The 20,655-nt window shown below is 39.7% G+C and overlaps 1 protein-coding gene across 8 annotated transcripts in view; it reads right to left on the bottom strand.

The window, feature by feature from the left end:
- Positions 1-20,655, bottom strand: part of strbp (spermatid perinuclear RNA binding protein) — an 85,259-nt gene that overhangs the window by 46,465 nt on the left and 18,139 nt on the right. For 5 of the 8 annotated variants that reach the window (XM_061799708.1, XM_061799702.1, XM_061799704.1 and 2 more), the window contains exon 2: positions 4,539-4,605. The gene's annotated coding sequence lies outside the window, so the exon portion shown is untranslated. Of the gene's footprint in view, positions 1-4,538; positions 4,606-7,707; positions 7,770-14,035; positions 14,070-14,198; positions 14,336-20,655 lie in introns of those variants that run through there. The other 3 variants (XM_061799706.1, XM_061799707.1, XM_061799705.1) reach the window with 3 other exon arrangements.

Genomic DNA, 20,655 nt, shown 5'->3' with positions numbered 1-20,655 from the left:
ACCACAGAAAATATCTTCAAATTGTGCTCATAGAGTGGCCGAGAACATTTACTTACTCAATTGGACAGAGGATTGGGCGTTGATTAGGCGGAGGGACGGGCATTTAAATACATTAAAACTGTGTGCGCATTTATTCTGTTGATTTTTGTGGACAATACACAAGCCAGCTGGGCTTCTTTTTTGCAAGCCAAGACGGCATCTCCACTTCTTTAGCAGGACCTGATCAGTGACTCCATTTGGGGTAGAGTGTTGCACGAAGCCATTTCATTAGAGACTTCCTGTCTTTCTCTCTGACTCTGGGGAGAAGATGACGGAATTGAGAAACAGACAGGAAGACTGACCATGCAGTGGGTTGCCCTGAATTCCATTGTAGTGCAGAGTATTAAAAAATGAGAATGACACTGTAAATATCATTTATTCTTATGCTTAGACCTGTGTCTATATGTTTGTCATAATACAGTAGTTAGATTCAAAGTAAGACAACGTTGCATATTTCAGGAAAAACTTCCTTGCAACCTTTCAAATCTATCATTTTGCATGAGGGTTAAACTTCCAAAGGTCAAATTACCACAATCATTGTCACTACTCACTAGCAAGTGTGTAACCAAACAATTGGGTAGAAAAAGGTCAAAAATCAACCTTCTCCTTTACCAATTAAATAATCTTGGAAAAGAGCAAAATTTGCCAGGCAAATAGCACTTGCAGCACTTATGATCCTCGAGTGTGCGTTTGTGGGACAAAGGAACCATCAAATTGCAAATGGAGGGAAAAGGGAGTCAGTAAGAGATTCATCTTCATTCAACTTTTCCCCTTGGGATTGGTCACCATGGCTACGGAAGTATTTTTTTCATAACACAAAGAGAGCGAGTCCACAGAGATACTGTAATATTGTACATATCAGCATATTAATAAGATGGCGACCTGAAATCGGCTATCTAAAATAAATGTTCAGGCCGGCACAGCAGTGACTTAACCAGGTGGTACCTGACAGACGACAGAAAACACGCAAGGCAGCAGTCAAACCAGCGACCCACAGGATGCTCTGTGACCTCTAATGGAGAGCAATGAGAACAAACAGTATCAAGCGACTATGTCGTCTCATCTTACAACACGACAATAAGCCTTCATCTATTTTGTAAAAGCTATGGAAAAACTGACAATAGGCTGTCCTCATCCAAGAATAGCAAAAGCATGACTTAATGGGAAATGGGGAGGACAGCATCATCTTTCCATGCCGTGACAGGCTGTGCATTTAGTACCTGGGCCTTCAGTGGAGACTTACATGACTTAATCCACCCTCTTAATAACACCACATCACATTGCAATCATACAACTCAACTAGACAAAGACGCAATACAGAATAACAGCGTGCAACTTTGGCATCATCTGTAGCGGTTCAGAATTAATATTTATCTAATAATGCTAGGTTTACATTATCTTCCTGCTGGCCACGAATATATACAGTACGTTTTGTTGCCTTCACCCTGTTTCACTATGGTGGGCTAGGTTTCTCATCCACAAAAACCATGGCAAATGTTTTGACAGTTTAGAAATCTGGCCCAGCATCCAAGGCAATCCACAGCCTGTCATCTTTTCGCCATCCCGCCCGCCCGTGTTGTCCCACGTCCATCCCGCTTTGTCTACGGAGGCCTGAAACGTGAAATGTGGCCTCCGGGAAGCCTAGCATGACATTTTGAATTCGAATTTTTGTTGTTGTTGAATTTATTATACTGAGAGGTTTCCCTCAAAGGGAAATTCAACTCCAACTCCGAAATATAGTTTTGTGTTGAAAAACATATAGAACCAGATCACACACATGCAGGCATGCAAGCAGAGATTTAGACTGAAAGAGTGCTGCACCACTTGAGCTGGACTGAAGGGATGATGCATTGCTCAAGATTAAAAATTACGGTAAATGATTCCTTTATTTAAAAAAATTTCTTACTGTATAATCATTTAATTTTATATGTATACCATATTTATTGATTGCTGTTTTGCTAAGTAACCAAGTTGAAATGGGCTCAGCAGTTAATGTCTGTGTGTGAACAACAGCCTATGAACGGTGATAATCACAGTTGTTAAAGAGACGTGTCTTTTTGAGGGAGGAGTTTATTTGTCTGAAGTGGATGATGGCGGCTAATTGGGACGTGGCGTCTATTAGAAGGACTGACACAATTTGAGGAAACAGCGTAATTACAGTTAACCTCTTATCCCTTTTAAAGGGCAGGCTTATTTTGGAGAACTTGCACCTGGCAATTAATTGTGACATGGTGTTTATTAAGAACAGATTTGAGAAAGATTATGCTCTTTTTGGTGTATGTTCGTTGATTTACCAAATGTGTCAGAATATTATATGTGGGTTTAAATTGTGTTTGGCACAGTCAATAGTTGCAGGTTTTGATTGCAATATTTGTATCAATATTTGCAAGACATCAGGCAGACTTTAATGATAATGAAATATTTATAGAATTTTAAGGGCTGTGTATTTGTGTGCGTCGACGGAGGGATGTTCATTGCTGCGCTCAACGGCAAAGTCACAGCTTTTTCAAGGACACTGCGGCGAAGGGGAAAGAAAGACGAAGAAGGAATGACATAGAATAAGTATAAACTAAAGTGGATAAAGGCATTTAATGACAGATGGCCATTACTGTGAAGACAAAAGAGGGTGAGGAAAAGGAAGTGCAAACCACAAATGGCAAGGAAAGAAAGAAGCTGTATGTAATAAGCGTAGAATCACACTCACACAACTCGGTTTCAGTGAATGTGAAGCTACTTGGTTCTACTGTATGCTTCTTTTCAGAGTGCTATATATATTGTAACAACTGTCTGTGTTAATTGGCTTCTTACATCTATTGTGGGGCCTCGGAGCTTATTACATTTTCGGCCCAAATAATTTTCAAATCATATGATCATGTCACTTCTCCTTTTAAATGTAATTGCTTGTTAAAAGATACGCACACAAAGAAGCCATTATACAGTACCATCCAACAGAGAAATAAATAATGGAATGATTGAGAAGTCAGAAAAATGCAGTTAATTTTGACACCTTTGACTTGGAATAAGCATACTAATAATGAATAGACTAACTCTAGAATTCTATCAGTTGTGTGAATTGATTGTCCTGAAGCATTGGAGGCAGAATGGAGCGCACTATTTGGCTGCAATCAGCAGAGGCGCTGTTGATTCAGTCTCAACTGGTTGGCCATCTATAGAAAAATTTAATAAACAAAATAAGACCTTTTCAATATTATTACTGCGAACTGGAAAGTTGTAACGAGGGCCAAAATATTCCACGGAAAATAAATAAATAACGTTGCAGTGGGTTAATTTGTTGACAAACAATGATCACCTCACACTGGGAAAGAAAGAGACAATTGCCATGTGTCTTTCTTGACGGTGCATAGCATAGAGTTGTTTCATGGCGGGTTGAGTTAGCTCGATGTTCTGGTATTTACGTAGAATTCCCCACGGTGTAAATACAAGTCAAATTAGATTGTACCATTACAAACTACCCTGAACAATACTGCTGGCTAAAAGCATATCTTAAAGAATAACAATGCAGCCTTTGGTTCACTCCTTGCAGGGATCCACTAAACCTCTGCAGTAATTAATTATTCACACATAAACACACACATGCAGACCAACAAACAACCCCACTAAAATGCGAGTGGGGAAGGTTGCCCGGTGAGTAGCATGAAAGCTACTTTAAATTTACAAGTAGGCTGTTTACCATAGCATGGAGAGAATGAAGCAACCACCAGGACCACAGACCCTATTGTGATAAAATAATTTACACCTTACAAACTTAAAGGGACATACTGCTGCTGACTATTCTTTCTGCTGACTATTCTTACTGCTGTTCACAATCACTACTGTACACAGTACATCGATCTATTCATGTACAGTTTGCAATACATCTACAATATTTATAATTCATGTACAGCTGCCACATACACTGCTGCTCTCATTCTGTTTAGACACATTGCTCGATGTTTTGAAATGTAAATGTAAACATACTGTAGGTTTGGGTATTTTTGATGCTTTGATATTACTATTCTGCGCTGCTACTGTCCACTTTGCCGCTGTAAAACCATAATTTCCCCATTGTAGGATTAACATACTGTTGATATATGACATAATATTGCAAATAATAATAATTACCAAAAAATGACGTGATTGTATAGATAGCTGTGTACGTTATTTGGTAGGTGAGGCATTATTCTCTATTGGCAGAAATTTAGCATATCATTTTCCAGAATTGCTACAAGCCTCAGCACAACATCCCTAGAGTAATTCTCTTGATAAATTTCCCTTGAACTCTGGATTTAAATCAGAAACACAAAAGCAAATACACACTTTGGCACCCAGTCGGTGGGTCTTGGACTCAGCAGTGGTGAGAAAGCAACCTCATGCAACAGAGCAAGTTATGTTTTCTGGATGTCTGGACTTAAGTAAGATGATGAACTTACAGGCCCTTAATGTACGTAGGAAACATTAGCTACAATACAAATGATGATGGATTTGATTATCTTCCTCACCTCGCTTTGTCCTCCAATCTCTTTTTCAGACCACTTCTCCACAGGACTCAGGTTCAAGGTCCGTTACCTAAGAACAAAGAAAAGGTAACATTAGGATGACATATTAAGAAAGAAAGTATATAATTATCCACAAAACCATGTAAACACAAGATGTTTAGTTTCATGATGACAGGACAGAACTGGGATTTTCAGACGTAGAGTTTATGCAGTAATACAGCATAGACAGTCAGACAGTATGCTAAAACAGTATTCAGCTTTTTAATAGTGGCAGGGTCAGCAGGGCCAAGGTTTAAGAGTCACAGTTTGCTAATGATAGAACTCCAATTTAATTCCCATTCTCGCTTTTCCCGTAAACAGATTACAGGGTACAGAGGTCATTGTTATAACAAAAACAAAACAAACAAACAAAACAAATCGGTCTACAAACTTTCGGCCATTTATGCATTTGCATATACTGGCCACTCATGCCAGAGTAGCATCTGCTCCATTTGCACACTGATTGAGGAGTATCTGTAACATTTGCGCAACCAACATTGTCCCAGATTATCGCACTACTCGTCACTTTAAACCGCATACACTCCTTGAAGTCTCACCGCCCCTTGCACAATGGTCATTGCACCGGTCTATTGCAATATTAGTTATTCGAACTGCTCTAAGTGCTAGAGGACTCTGCATCTTTTTGCACAATTGTTTTTTGTCAATGTCTCTGTCTCCAAAGTGTTCTGTAAATTGACTGTCTGTTGTACTAGAGCGGCTCCAACTACCGGAGACAAATTCCTTGTGTGTTTTGGACATACTTGGCAAATAAAGATTATTCTGATTCTGATTAGAACATGTATTTGACTTGGAAATAAGGCGACAATCGTCATTGGTCAAATTACAACCCCAATTCCAATGAAGTTGGGACGTTGTGTTAAACATTAATAAAAACAGAATACAATGATTTGCAAATCATGTTCAACCAATATTTAATTGAATACACCACAAAGACAAGATATTTAATGTTCAAACTGATAAACTTGATTGTTTTTAGCAAATAATCATTAACTTAGAATTTATGGCTGCAACACATTCCAAAAAAGCTGGGACAGGTGGCAAAAAAGACTGAGAAAGTTGAGGAATGCTCATCAAACACCTGTTTGGAACATCCGACAGGTGAACAGGCTAATTGGGAACAGGTGGGTGCCATGATTGGGTAAAAAAGGAGCTTTCACTGAATTGCTCAGTCATTCACAAGCAAAGATGGGGCCTGGTTCACCTCTTTGTGAACAAGTGCGTGAGAAAATAGTCAAACTGCATCAAAAACCAACAATGTGTAAAGGATATCCCCACATGGGATCAGGAACACTTCAGAAAACCAATGTCAGTAAATACAGTTCGGCGCTGCATCCGTAAGTGCAACTTGAAACTCTACTATGCAAAGCAAAAGCCATTTATCAAAAACACCCAGACACGCCGGCGGCTTCTCTGGGCCTGAGCTCATCTAAGATGAACTGATGCAAAGTGGAAAACTGTTCTGTGGTCCGGCGAGTCCACATTTCAAATTGTTTTGGGAAATTGTGGACATCGTGTCCTCCGGGCCAAAGAGGAAAAGAACCATCCGGACTGTTATGGACGCAAAGTTCAAAAGCCAGCATCTGTGATGGTATGGGGCTGTGTTAGTGCCAATGGCATGGGTAACTTACACATCTGTGAAGGCATCATCAATGCTGAAAGGTACATACAGGTTTTGGAGAAACATATGCTGCCATCCAAGCAACGTCTTTTTCATGGACGCCCCAGCTTATTTCAGCAAGACAATGCCAAACATTCTGCATGTGTTACAACAGCGTGGCTTTGTAGTAAAAGAGTGCGGGTACTAGACTGGCCTGCCTGCGGTCTAGACCTGTCTCCCATTGAAAATGTGTGGCGCATTATGAAGCGTAAAATACGACAACAGAGACCCTGGACTGTTGAACATCAATGCTGAAAGGTACATACAGGTTTTGGAGTAACATATGCTGCCATCCGAGCAACGTTTTTTTCATGTATGTCCCTTGCTTATTTCAGCAAGACAATGCCAAACCACATTCTGCACGTGTTACAACAGCGTCACTTCGTAGTAAAAGAGTCCAGGTACTAGACTGGCCTGCCTGCAGTTCAGACCTGTCTCCCATTGAAAATGTGTGGCGCATTATAAAGCGTTAAAATACGACAACGGAGACCCCGGACTGTTAAAGAGCTGAAGCTGTACATCAAGCAAGAATGGGAAAGAATTCCACCTACAAAGCTTCAACAATTAGTGTCCTCAGTTCCCAAAACGTTTATTGAATGTTGTTAAAATAAAAGGTGATGTAACACAGTGGTAAACATGACCCTGTCCCAGCTTTCTTGGAACGTGTTACAGCCATAAAATTCTAAGTAAATTATTATTTGCTAAAAACAATCACGTTTATCAGTTTGAACATTAAATATCTTGTCTTTGTAGTGTATTCAATTAAATATAGATTGAACATGATTTGTAAATCATTGTATTCTGTTTTTATTTATGTTTAACACAACGTCCCAACTTCATTATAAATGGGGTTGTACATCATTTACATTAAATTACAATGGGCATACTGTACTAGTAAAATTGATAATATATGTATGACATGGCAATATAAAACAAAATGAGCTTGGATATCTCATAGCTACAGTTTCATTTGTATAACCCCTTTAGCAATTAAACTCATGGTATGGTTTCGCTCAGAGGGCTTTTATGACTGTGATACCATATAAAAGTTTTATCGCCTCATCATAGTATTAAATATACAGTACACATCAAATTGATGGATAACTAGTTTTGAAATCAGTAAACAAGTTTGTTCAAATATTGTTCAAGTTTCTGTAAAAAGAGGTTGGATAACCAAAAAAATGCTGGCAATTTTCTCAACATTATTGATTACATATGATAATTTCAAATTTGGGTACAGATTTTGGCAAGAATCATGGAAGTTGACGCAAACTATTTGCTTTCCCAGGCCACATAAAATGATGTGGCAGGCCATATCTGGCCCCGGGCCTTGAGTTTGACACCGGTGAACCACAGAGATAATACTGTATGTAGTTACAGACACCTCACTACTTGGAGGTGATCCTGACAACCAAAAGTGCAAGGAACGCACGGACGAACGAAGATGAAACTCACCCTTCCAAGAGAGCAGTACAAATGCACGTCTCTGTGGTGTGCCATTTCAAGCACTCACACCTTGTTAAAAGGAGCATGTCTGAAGTGGGTGTTGGTTGGGCATAATGGACTTATTGTTATGGCAAGTTCAACCGGTTCTGAGTCTTTAGTAGTGTCAAATGCTCCAAATTAACAAAGATTCTAGCCTAGCAGTAACTTTAATAAGACTGCTGGTAATTGCTGTCAGATTGCTATGGCTCGCTTCGTATAGAAATTTAAGGGACATAAGATTTTTGTGGAGGAGGTAGGGTACACTAATCGATGCAACTTGGTAAAAGGCCGACCTGTCCTAATCTTAACATTGATCAAGAGAAATGGGGTCCCGGATGTCACACTATGAAGCATTGCAGAATTTAAGGATGAATTATAAAACACATCTCTTATCTACCAGTGGTGAGAAGATATGACTGCACAAAACACAAAGTGAAGGACCCTGGTCTTGTTAGTGTATGTTATAAACCGCATTCTGTATAAGCAACAAGCCCTGTTTATTGTCATTCCAAGCTCAGGCTTTCTGGACCATATGCTGCCTGCTCATTAATGAAAACATTAATGAACAATCATCCATCTCTCTCCTTGAGTAAAGCCTGATGACTCGCCATCTCTGAGTCACTACCACTATTAGGGTTTAAATGGAAGGGCCAATTCATTTTCACACGTTTGCGCTGGTATTTGCGTGCACTTTGGAGTCAAAATGAATTATACAGTATGTACACAGCCTCTTTTCCATACACATTGGAACCTCCCTCGATAAAACGGACCCAGATATAACGGATATCGGATCAAACGGACCATTGGGACTGAACAATGTACTGTCAAAATACAAAATACTGTCCATTTGTAACTTAAACTGCCGTTGACAAAGTTGCAAGGTCCAAAATTAGCCGCTCTTGTTTACTGGCGCTGTGGCGCAATGCAGGCAGAGAATGGGACTGACGTATTTCTGGGTCACAGATATAAAATATGACTTGACGTGCCTCCCATGATCTACGTGTCAGCCATATTGAATGTGGGGCACTGACGTGGCGGTTATGTCGTGATGGTTGTATCTATTGTGCCGTAGAGCCCAGCTGAGAGAGAGCGAGAGAGAGAGAGAGAGAGAGAAAGAGAGAGAGAGAGAGAGAGAGAGAGAGAGAGAGAGCGGCATGGCGGCAGTGTTAACTATGAAGAATAAAAAAACAAGTATCTGGAGTCTGGAACATGCTATTTTTGGTACAATAACATCTTTTTGTCAAGTCATTCGGCTTTGGCAATGGATTGGGAACTAGGAAGCATACTTATTCCTATCAGCTCATGAAAGCGACTCACATACGATGAGTACTGTACGTCAACAATACCACCATGACCAAGCACAACGATGGATAAAATGTGAAACGTTAAAAAATGTTCAAGCTTTTTTTATATTTATTTACAATAAGTTTGTTGTGTACTGGGCAGTTTAGGCCACGAAAAAAAACTTTAAAAAAAACAATAATTTTGTACTGTACCGTAATATGGGTGCGCATGCCCTAAAAAGAAAAAAGTGCTTCAACGAACAATTGGTTATATTGGACGACTCCCTGCCCCTATTAGGCAATTCTATCAAGGTTCCATTGCACAGTGGAGATAAAAGGTCTACACACCCCTGTTCAAATGCCAGGTTTTTGTGATAAAAAAAAACGAGACCAGGATGAATCATTTCAAAACTATTTCCATCATGAATGTGACCAATAATCTGTACAACTCCATCCATCCATCCATCCATCCTTCCATTTTCTGAGCCGGTTCTCCTCATTAGGGTCGCGGGCGTGCTGGAGCCTATCCCAGCTATCATCGGGCAGGAGGCGGGGTACACCCTGAACTGGATGCCAGCCAATCGCAGGGCACATACAAACAAACAACCATTCGCACTCACATTCACACCTAAGGGCAATTTAGAGTTGTCACTTAACCTACCATAAATGTTTTTGGGATGCGGGAGGAAACCGGAGTGCCCGGAGAAAACCCACGCAGGCATGGGGAGAACATGCAAACTCCACACAGGCGGGTCCAGGATTTGAACCCTGGTCCTCAGAACTGTGAGGCAGACGCTCTAACAATTTTGTATATATATATATATATATTTTAAGAGAGGGTAAGTAAAAAAGAAAATTGAGATCATGTGTGTACACCCTGTTAGAAATGTGGATGTAGCTGTATTCAGAATTAACCAATCACATTTAAACTCATGTTAAATGGGAGTAAGCCACGCCTCCCATTTAACATGATCCATTTATAAGCTGTTGAGCAACCACATTATCACAGTTGATTATTTGTGTTTCCCCTCTGAAAAGATTCATTTTCAAGTGAGTTGTACAGGCTATAGATCACAATAGTGGAAATACTTTTTAAAGGATTTATCTTCATCTCATTTATTTTAATATGACAAAAAACTGGCATTTGTCTGTAGACTATATCCACTGTGGTGGCCTCGGGAATTTACTGACTCAACTGCAGAGAGTACCAGGCTTCCATTAGGGGTGAGGCCCAAGCATTTTTTCCTCCGGAATGCTTCATGCGCTATACAGCAGCCCTTTTCTCTTTAGACTTCACCGTAAAGCTTGACATGTCTGCTGTGCCAACAATGTGTGTTGTGGTGATGGCATCTACCATAGCATGATGGTATGAGATCTTATAGTAAACATGGTTACATACAGCGGCAATATCTATTTATTTATTTTTTCTGAGGGGAATCTATTTGAGGTGTGGCATTTACTTATTCAAGTGTAATACACAATTCATTGGAGTAAGGTGTTTATTGGAGCTAACACCAAGTATACCATCATTTTCCACATTAATCTTCAGCTTTACAAATGTTACGTCTGCTGTTCAAGCGGTGCATGTGTGTTGTGGTAATGGTGTCTACTGCGACACTTGGTGTTATAGTAAATGTAGTTTCGTCTCCACAAAAAAGGAGAGGTCTTTTTGAGGCGCAACATTATGTATTGAAGATTCATTGAGGGTAAAGCATTTATTTGAGTAAGCTACATCTCTATCCATTTATCAATTTATCTATCAATTTAATCTGGATGATATATTATTGTGTGCTTTAAATATAACAAATTAATCAATTTGGGCCAACCAAAACAAACTGATAATCCTTCCTAATACTCATACAGAGTAAGAGTAATTATGATGTGGTATTGCCCTTATCCTCATTTCCATCATGTAAAATTTACATGCAACAGTAATGCTACACAGACATCTTTTTGAATTAATCCAAACATCTGCCTGTGTTCCAGAGTATGTAATGTTTACACAAACAGAAAATGATGTAAAAGAGGTGGGGAAAAAGAAGTGAGGTGTCTGGGGCTTTCCGATATTAGTCTGTTCTTCTTCACTCTTGTGGGTCAGGAAGCTTTGTTCCGCTTCCTCCCACATAATAGTCAAGCAATCTACAGCTAAACAACTACAACCTATTTGGTGCAGAAATATATATTTGTTTATATCCTAAAATGTATTATTTATATATATTTCTAATTTTATATATCCTGTGCTTCCCCACCCCGTCCCCCTTTCTTCCTGGCATGTGACTGTTAATCACCAGAAGAAGAGTTGGGAAAGTTACATTTGTGTTATTCCTATTCTCATTGCTGTCAACCACTCAACAGTTTATCTGGCTCCACCCACTGTGGTTGGTACTCTAACGTAAGGGTGCCAAGAGTACTGCACATATCAGTTACCAACCAGCTGATGGGTGTGACACTTAAGCTGAGAATCTAAAATCAGACATTGCTCTACACACAAATAGATCATTCATCAGTGAGCCCCAGTTGAGATTTGGCAATTACAAAGACATCCCTGTTCCCAAACCCACTGAGGACCCCCACTGTGTTAGCACCTGCACATACGTGTGCATCAATAACAGTTCTGTGTATGTGTGTGTGTGTGTGTGTGTGTGTGTGTGTGTGTATATATATATATATATATATATATATATATATATATATATATATATATATATATATATATATATTCATGCATCCATCCATCCATCCATTTTCTCAGCCGCTTCTCCTCACTCGGGTCGCGGGCGTGCTGGAGCCTATCCCAGCTATCATCGGGCAGGAGGTGGGGTACACCCTGAACTGGTAGTCAGCCTATCGCAGGTCACATACAAACAAAGAACCATTCGCACTCACATTCACACCTACGGGCAATTTAGAGTTGTCAATTAACCTACCATGCCTGCTTTTGGGATGTGGGAGGAAACCGGAGCGCCAGGAGAAAACCCACGCAGGCACGGGGAGAACATGCAAACTCCACACAGGCGGGGCTGGGGATTGAATCCCGCTCCTCAGAACTGTGAGGCAGACGCTCTAACCAGTCGGTCACCGTGCCGCATATTAATATATATATATATATATATATATATATATATATATGATTATAGAGTAATGATTATGGTGTGCAATTAAACAGTTTGCAGAATTATTTTTATCCTATTACATAATATACTGCAATAACTGTCAGGTGGTCATATTCTTGACATAATTTTAAAAATATGGAAATTCAGACAAATTGTTCCGGAAGTTAATTTCTATAGGTTGGCAGCTCGCAGTCATAGCCATAAATGCAATTTTACTAATCCATCCATCCATTTTCTGAGCCGCTTCTCCTCACTAGGGTCGCGGGCGTGCTGGAGCCTATCCCAGCTGTCATCGGGCAGGAGGCGGGGTACACCCTGAACTGGTTGCCAGCCAATCGCAGGGCACATACAAACAAACAACCATTCACACTCACAGTCACACCTACGGGCAATTTAGAGTCTCCAATTAATGCATGTTTTTGGGATGTGGGAGGAAACCGGAGTGCCTGGCGAAAACCCACGCAGGCACGGGGAGAACATGCAAACTCCACACAGGCGGGGCCGGGGATTGAACCCGGGTCCTCAGAACTGTGAGGCTGACGCTCTAACCAGTCATCCACCGTGCCGCCCAATTTTACTACTAATAAATTTATTTTAGTGTTTCGGTTTTCGGTTTATATATAACTTGTGTCAACATATTCTTATTTGATAAGTCTCGACCGAGGCCAAGTCTCGACCGAGGCCCAATCATTCCCCCTCTCTTGGTTTCCATAGCTACAGCTTTCACTTTGGGAAGGGTGAGACTTTACCATGGTGTCGTGTGCGTGCGTGTGTGTGAGTTTGTGACTGTGAGAGGGTGCATGCATGCGTGTGTGTATGTAAGCGTGCATGCATACGCATGTGTGTGAGCTGTGAGGGTGGAGGGGGGTGGGGGTGCACACACTTCCTATCTGTCAAGCCTATATTCACACTGCTATTTGATGCCTCAGACAGCAGAGTGACAGATGCAAGTGAGCAGTGGCAGTATCATCCCATTCAACACCAAATGTGAAGAACAACAACCTGATTTCTTTTGCTGAGCAAGAGCATGCACGGTGCTCCTTTTCAATCAGTAACTAAAGACGATGATTGTGCTCCATAAAGCATTCTGGATCCAGGAACTCCTTACCGCCCCTGAGGAGGAGGTCATTTTGAACTAGAAGGGCTTTGATGTCTTTTGGGCCTAAACCATTCAGAACTTTATGAACTAACAGCTGTATCTTAAAGTCTGTTCTCTGAGAGATGTGGTTTTTAAAATTGAGAGATGTGGTTTTTAAAATGTTAACATTTTTTTATTTTATTGACTGGAAGTGCATGCTGACTTTAACAGACTCCTATTTTTTTCTCAGTTTAACTGGATGGAATTAAGGCACATCCAGTCAGTAATTTGTTCCTTGCATTTACCCAGTGCTTGTACACGGCGATGTTCACCTGGGGACATCGAAATATAAAGCTGTGTGTCATCTGTATAATTATGGTAATGTATTAGGTTTTGGGGGTTTCACCCCAACCCCATTAATTTTTATGTTAACGGTCCGATTTAAAAAAATTGAATCAGAAGTTACTCACTAGTTACTGAGTACTTGAGTAGTTTTTTCACTGAGTACTTTCTTACTCTTATTGAAGTAATTATTTGGAGGACTACTTCTTACTTTTACTTGAGTCATAGTATTCTAAAGTAACAGTACTCTTACTTGAGTACAATATTTGGCTACTCTACCCACCTCTGGTGTTCAGTAAATGTAAACACAGGGATATCATATATTGGTCACTAAAAATGTACAGACAATGACAGCGGGATACAGGTACTGAATTGGAATTGGGCATTAAGACCTGTAGTGAAAATCCAGTTTATGTTTTGAAAGTATGATTAGAACACAAGGACACTCAGAGTTAGGGTTATTTTTTTGGGTATGCACTTACCAAGAGAACTCTCTCTTTGCAGCAGCGTCTTCCTCTATATATACACACACACACACCATCAGGCAGATGACAAGAACGATATAAACATTTAAGGATCAAAATATCACTAAAAGTCCCACCACCTGCCCGGCAGCAGACAAATATAAACACAGTTCATTCTTACGCTGCTATTTCTTAATCTCCCCAATTCGCTCAGCTTCTGCCTGCGTTCTTGCTCTCTCCAGTTTGGCCATCCATCATCATTAGGAGGTGAATAGACGACCCGTCGACACCTGCAACTACACTCTCTCCCTTACCTCTCTGGAGAGTAAAGGATAGGAGAGGAGAAGGAAGGCTTTGAACGAAAGACTAGATTTAAAAAATAATAATAATAAAATAAATTTAAAAAATAAAACTTTTTTTCCCCTGAAATAGAAATAATGACTGATCAAAAGAGTAACCTATAGTGTATTGACTTATGGCAGACCAGAGTGTATTATCTTAATGTGTCTCAATTGACACAGAACAAATTATAGCATCTTAAATCAATCCTACAACTGTTCTGCGCATCCACACTCATGTGATCACTCGAAAGTAGGGCATTGTATAGATCCATGAAGCTCGTACGTTCATACACTTTAATAATTAAAGATGAATTACTTCTTGAATCGTTAGAATTCTCCCTGCTAGCAGGTGGCAGTAGTCCGGTCTGGGTAAGCCTTTCAGATAGGGAAACCAATCACAGTGGGAACTCCCCATTTGAAAACCCTCGATGATGTACATGTCGGAATCTGACCAGAATTTTCATGAAAAATTTGCCTGTAGAGTACAGGTGTAATCTCAAGGTCCGGGGCCAGATCTGGCCCACCGCATTATTTTATGTGAGCATCGAAAACGTCGACTTCATGTTTCTAGCTTAAATACAAAATTGCTTCACTTTTAGTCACTTTGGGGTATTGCAAGCATGTTTTGGTAATAACTTTCAAAATAAACTGAATAATAGCTTTACGAACAACTTTTTACTGACTTCTGATTTCAAAAGTAGTTATTCATCAATTTGTTGGTTATAAGTCATATTTTTGAGGCGATGTTACATTTGTAAGTGTTCACAGTCATAACGGCCCTCAGAGGGAAGCCATTACTATGATGTGGCCTGCTACAAAAATGAGATTGACAACCCTGCTGTAGAGTAGCACAAACATCTCAAGACTGAGAAGAACGAGTACACGCTTTGTTTTTAGGTTTTAAATTATAATGTGTTAAAAAGTAAGATGCATTTTTTCTTAACCTTTATTAATCCAGGTAAGGCAACTGAAAACAGATTCTCATTTGCAATGTCTACCCAAGTTGTCATTGTAGGTGACTTGCCTTCTGAGCAGTGCTCTCCAATTACCCTTCCTCATTTGCATCCATCTATTCATTTGATGGTTTGTGTTTTACTTGAACTCATTTTTACACTTGTAAAACACTTAAAAATGTTCAAATGTGGCTTACATGGAACATATTACATAAAATTTACTTTTTAATTGCTTACAAAAATCCACCACTTTCAACCGATGGCCGGACAACACTGTCTGAAACACTATGTCAAAGTCAAACGGTTAGCAGAGCTGCATTGAGTTTCACTTGATGCACTGATCAGCATTAGCTAACAGCATTAGCTACTGATAAGAGAAAAAAACACCAACAACAACAACAAAAAAAACGCTGATGGAAAGTTTTAGCGGTTTTGAAACCGTGACTTTTTAAAACCTCATTATACATGCATTAATTGGAGACTCTAAAATTGACCGTAGGTGTGACTGTCAGTGCGAATGGTTGTTTGTTTGTATGTGGCCTGCGATTGGCTGGCAGAAAATAGATGGATGGATGGATGATTGACACCTTGGAGATTCAACTGTATGAAAAAACATATGGACCCAAAACAGAATAATTGCAACTATTTGCTTGACTTCTCATGCACTAAAATAATTTGACCAGCGAATCACAGTGATTTCTAACCAGATTATTACGGTAGTTGGAAAAGGCACCCGCATACAAGTATCCATCTTTTTGATCTCTTATGATACAGTTTACTCAACTGAAAAATAATTCTGGCATGTTCGTTCGCCGTGCTGTGACAGCTCGTGAGCTGCACATTAGCAACTCTTCACCATGAATAACACCGTTTTATAATCCCTGGTCCAAATGACACAACTCAAACAAATATCAATCAGCAGACCATTCATTTATGGTCTGCATTTACTGTATGCTTGGTTGCGCATTTGTTATTTACCTCATTTACCAAAATATTGAGCTATCACTAATAAGCAAGTAACTGATGAATCAAGGAATAATTTGGGCTTGAAGCCAACAGAGAAAGTTTAAAGGATGGTAACAGCTATGATGGAAGATAAAGAACAGACGGAAGCAGAGAGACAAGAGGAGGACGAGCAGAGGACAAAGTATTGTCTCCTGTTAATATGTAAAAATAACTCTGCTGCTGCCTGCTGGAGGAGCTAACTGGGTCATACAATTCCCACAGAGAGAGAGAGAGGGAGGAAAGCGGTATCGCATTGATTTTGTCTGTACTATTAACGTAAAACACATCAGTCTCTCACAACATGAGAAGCTCAAAGGCGGCTCACTGCCATTAAATGTTGAACTTAAGACATCTTGCCATCAAAGTGGTTTATCATCTAGCCAACTGATTCTTTTTCTCAAGTTGCAGTTGCTTTGTTTTCACTGTCCTCAAATAAGCTCTCTAGCCTTTCTTAGGCACGGCTCCCTCTTTTCCTCTTCCACAACTAATCCTGCACAACATATTTCAAACTAGTTGTTTGAGTAAGGCAGACATTGAGATGCACCACCACATTTGACATCTTTTGGCTGGATTTATACTACATGGTTCAAGTGACAAAATTTTGGCTTTCAAGAGGCACAATTGACATAATATGATCCTAAGATTGGAATCAGACCTAACAAATTTTTTTTATATACATAACAGATATGGACCAGTGCGACTGCAAAGTAAACGAATGTCGTATCCCGTCAATGTGAGCTTGATATCATCAAGATTAGGGTTGGAACCGGAACCGGGACTAACGTTCCAGTACACCCGGAATCGTTACCACTTTCGATGCCGAATCCTCCGGCCCGAATAACAAGTGGCGAAAACCAAAGAAGAAGAACGCGCACAAAGACATGATTGTGCCCAACGGTGGTGTCGCTCCTTCTACGCGCTGTGTTGCAGTGTCATGTCACAGACCATGACATGCAGAGGGCTCGTAGAATCAGCGCAGTCTCCGTGTGTCTTACAGGAACGCTATACCGGTACAAAAATTATTTTAAAAAACTTACATTGTGTAATAAAAAAATTAAGCTATTACGGTTCCTTTTGGCAAGATCTTTGTACCATAAATTATTTTGTCAATTTGTAATCTTTATAATTTTACAAAATGGAGAAAATGAAGACCGATCTTTTTCACCCGCATCAAAAAACGAGTTTGCCAGAGCTTTCAATAACATCAGTTCTTTAGAACAAAAAAATGTTTGCATGTTTATTAAAGGCCACAAAAAAATATTTATTTTAAACTGACGCATAGTCTGTGTGGATATGGCCTGTTATTACCTTTAAAATTACATCTGATACCACCTTATGCCACAGCAGACAGTTTTACCACAGTAAACACTGCCAGCAGAGCAGACATGGCACCTGTAAAGCTGAACTTTATGGTGGAATTTAAGAGCGAAAGGACTTGCTGTATGCCACAAGGAGGATTCGTAGCCAAAGCGGCTTCCATGGAATCTGGAAAAAAAAAATATTTTATTCGGAATGATCTGATGTCTTCTTCCAAAAAGAGAGCACTACTCATTAGAGGACCATTATTAAATTTTGTGGGAAGACTATATAGAAATATGTAATCAAATACATGATTGCCTTGATATGAATTAAAAACATGATAAAGAAACACAGTTTCACAGTTCTTAATTAATAAATAAATATGTGCTTATCATTCTAATCTTATGCATCTGAGGAGTTGTTTCCCGTCTGCCAGCCAAAAAAGCAGCAATAAGGCAAACTTATTAAACCATTAAAAAGGTGTTGGTCAGCAATTCTGTGCGGTAATTAAAATGTTCATGGTTGGAGAATGCCGTGAGCATGCAAGCCGTTAAGCTTTTAGTGTGTGTATTACAGCCATATAGAAGACATAATCATGAGCCAAGAGTCTAAATATAAACAGCTATCTTTCTGTCTAAGTCTGGCATCATGATACTGTAGTTCAGCTCTTTTACTAATTCATAATCCCTCTTATTCAAAGATTATCCATGTTTGCAATGTGAAACCATTCACCGTGACATAAGTGTTGTCAAAGTCGATCAAACTTCTGTTATTTAAGATGAATCAGAGCTTGAAAGCAATACAAGCCAGCGTGCTAAATGGATTAACCTGAAGTGCTGCGCTGAAATTGGCAGTGTTGCTTCTTAGCTGGCTGACAAGGGCCAACAGAAATAGCCTGGCTGCCTGAGCTGACCTCAACATACGATACGCAATGCAAGCCGTGTTTTGAGTGAACTGTGGGTTTCAATGCTAAAATGAGCTTGTCATGGTCAGAAGGGAAGAAAATAGAAAATATGCATATGCTTATTCAAAATGATTGTTTCACAATAATGTAGTCAAAAGCCCACCTCGACTTAACTAGCCACATTTTGAAATGCATTTACACACAATGTACATTAAATAAAGCACATTTTGTTGGAGAAGAGAAATGATTACAGTCCTGCTCCAGTTCATTAGCCTGTGGCAGCTGTCTGACTGCCATCTGCAGAGGTTATCGGTGCATTGCTCACTATTACCAAGAGTCCCATGACAGCTTCTACATCTTGACACATTAGCATGCGCGTAAACCTGACATCCTGGCAATAATTTAGCCGGTTTAATGATTGTGAAAAGGATTTCACAACACCAGAGGTAGAAGCCACTGGAAGAGTTATTCTACAATAAAAGTGATGGTCAGTAGTGAGGACAACCCTTACAACTTAGTTGGTTCCACATAAAGAATAACCTCAATTAGCTAATACCGATTATCAAGTTAAAATCCAAATGCTGGGAGTTTAGGAAAGGATAAGCCGAATATCTACGCACTTGCCAATTCAATACTGATTTGTTTTTCATGAGCGTTTGATGTTATTTAGAGGATTACTTTTAAGCTCCATTGCAGGTAGTGTTAAAATTCTTTCTGGCATCCTGCGGTAGACAGGTCATAAAAGGCACGCTCCTGCAGTCTTACGGGCCCACAGCTCAGTTGAAATGAGGACTTGTTAGTGGGGCTCTCCCCTCCTCTGTTTTACCGACTTACTTTGTAGTATGTGTACAGTTCCCCCTTATATAACAATTTCGTCTCACTAATTCTGTAGGTCCCACTTCAAACTACATAGGGCTCGTAGCTATCGAATTTGTTTAGAATCGAGTATTCTACCAATTATTACATAGATTCCGATTACATATACACCTTTATTACGGAGTTACCCTTTGAGATGAATCATCTCTTTTTAGAGGGGGTCCAACAAATAAAAACAATAAACACAACATATTAAACAACACAAAACATCCATATACTAATACATATCGCCCCATACTACATTAACCCCTACCCCACCCCTACCAATCACCCAGAGGTAAACTACCATATATAACAAATTAATCGGATAAAAAGAGATTTTGCATTATTTAGCACAATAACGTGCATGTGAAGTGCATATATAATTGTTTTCCCACTTGGGGTTTAAGAGGCAGGGCCTAAGCTGGTGAGTGATCTGGGCGTTCGGAAATGGAGTGTAGCGTTGTTGTTACTGTTAACTGGCTAACCGGTCAGTTTCGAGTGACTTAGGCTCAATACACACAAAGACAAGCTTTGTTTTCGTCCAGATTTTGCCCCTTCCCAACCGAGGACGTCAAACACCAGACAGTCTTATGTTGTATTACATTATCGTATAAGATTATCCTTAGGTATGAGATTAAGTATTAAGAGTGGATTTGTCTCAATTTTAGAGTACGAAATAGGTCGGGGCCGACAATCTTAAATAATCAACAGGTTCAATATTTATGACCTAAACTCTTCGTGTGTGGGCTAAGCTGACGTCTCCCGAGTTGAACGAGGAAACGACTGTGAACAAAAATACCCGCTGTCGTACCCAATGTCATTTTTGTTATTAAAGTGGGTTCCCCAGACGGCAAAAAGTATTTTTATTTATCTACACCACTTCAGCCTCCATTCCCTTCTGCAACACTCGGCAAAGATCGGCACATACCCAGAAGTGTCTGCCCGTCTTGGTTTTTGTGAGATCACGTGTGATCATGCGAGATTTCAAAATCGGTGATGGAACAATATCTTTTTGTGTGTGGTGTTCTTTGTTCAGATTATTGGAGTACACCACACACAATATGACCCAAACTGTTAAATTCCTGATTTTTTTTTTTTATCTTTAGGTATGGGTCTGGGGAGTCTGTCACAGATTTAAAAAAAACAAAACAAAAAAATCTTAAAATGTGAAAAATCCCCATGTTTGTACCAGGCCTTAGTGTAAGTTGTGGACATTGGTCCCTCAGCTCGTGTGTAAATTACACTTATTATTGCATGTTTGTTTTCTTACGGTTTGTT

The sequence above is a fragment of the Phyllopteryx taeniolatus genome, chromosome 15 (assembly GCF_024500385.1).
Source record: "Phyllopteryx taeniolatus isolate TA_2022b chromosome 15, UOR_Ptae_1.2, whole genome shotgun sequence".
NCBI lineage: Eukaryota > Metazoa > Chordata > Actinopteri > Syngnathiformes > Syngnathidae > Phyllopteryx > Phyllopteryx taeniolatus.
The sequence above is the reverse complement of the archived record's forward strand: the minus strand, read 5'-3'. Positions and strand labels throughout refer to the sequence as shown.